Source organism: Mandrillus leucophaeus, unplaced genomic scaffold (genome assembly GCF_000951045.1).
Source record: "Mandrillus leucophaeus isolate KB7577 unplaced genomic scaffold, Mleu.le_1.0 Scaffold686, whole genome shotgun sequence".
NCBI classification, from domain to species: Eukaryota; Metazoa; Chordata; class Mammalia; order Primates; family Cercopithecidae; genus Mandrillus; species Mandrillus leucophaeus.
In genome coordinates this window covers 681698-683120 of record NW_012107430.1, presented here as the reverse complement: position 1 = coordinate 683120, position 1423 = coordinate 681698, and the positions used below count along the sequence as shown (strand labels likewise).

Below are 1423 nucleotides of genomic sequence, written 5' to 3'. Positions count from 1 at the left end.
CCAGAATTATTGAATGTATCTTTTAAATTCCAATAGGAGCTTCTAGGTAGGACATTCTCAGAAACTCAGAAGTTGGATCTGATGGCTGAAATATCTAACTTGAAGTTGAAACTGACGGCTGTAGAGAAGGACAGATTGGATTATGAAGATAAGTTCAGAGACACAGAGGTGAGTGATACAGTCTCTCCTCTCTCTCTCTGTCTGTCACTCTGTCTCTGTCTCCCATACACATGCATTCCTAGGGCAAAGTTGAAATTCTCTGGAGGTGTGCAAGGAAGGCAGTTAATTACTGCGTGCCCTCATCCTGCTTCATTTTAAGGATAATCTTTGATTACATTGACTTTTTATCACAAAATGCTAATGACAATTTTTAGTTTTAGACTTTTGATATGAAATATTAATCCTTTTTATCAACCTTTAGAAATACTTTTGACTTTAGGATATTTGGAGCATCTGTCCATTCATACTAGTTTTCTTAATTTTGTAAATAATGGGCTTAAATGCATGATTTTACTAGTAGTTATTCTTTAGGCACACTGATTATTTACTATATAATTGGATTTTAAAAATCTGTATAGAAAACATACTTACATTATATAACCACAAAATCGCAGAGCCTTTTTGAGGGATCGTATTGATGAATATCACTAAGGACTCATACTATGCAAGGATGATGGTTAACCGGGAAAAGGTGATTTTTTTCTTTGAACTTGAATTCCGACCTGTTAGATGACGAATCACAAATATGTTATTGAATAATGTCCAACAGCTCTTGACCTAATTCATAAGAAGAAAATATATATCATCTAATTGAAATATTGTATGATTATTAAGTGACTCCTAAGGAGTAGTTGTATAATTATGATAGGTAATATTTTGCCCATTTTATAAGAGACCACAATTTAAAAGCCTATAGGTTTATTGGGAAGTGTATTTCATTATAGAATCCCTTCTCTTAGCCTTTGTGAACTTGAATCATTATACTTGGGAGTTTAAAATAATCCCTATTCACAAAGTTTTATTTCCTTATAGCATTGTTCTACTTGTAATATTTGGCATTCTTGGACAATTTTGTCCTGTAGTCTATGAATTTGTGACCTAGGAATACATGCATGTCTTTGTAAAAAGAGAGAAGCTGGCCAGGCACAGTGGCTCATGCCTGTAATCCCAACACTTTGGGAGTCCAAGGAGGGTGGATCACTTGAGGTCAGGAGTTAAAGACCAGCTTGGTCAACATGGTGAAACCCTTGTCTCTACTAAAAATACAAAAACTAGCTGGGTGTGGTGGTAGGCACCTGTAATCCCAGTTACTGTGGAGGCTGAGGCAGGAGAATGTCTTGAACCTGGGAGGCTGAGGTTGCAGTGAGCTGAGATGGCGGCACTGCACTTCAGCCTGGGTGACAGAGCAAGACTCCATCATTAA

The 1423-nt window shown here is 36.7% G+C and overlaps 1 pseudogene; it reads left to right on the top strand.

The window, feature by feature from the left end:
* LOC105555459 overlaps nt 1-1423 on the top strand; it is a 34869-nt pseudogene that overhangs the window by 24457 nt on the left and 8989 nt on the right.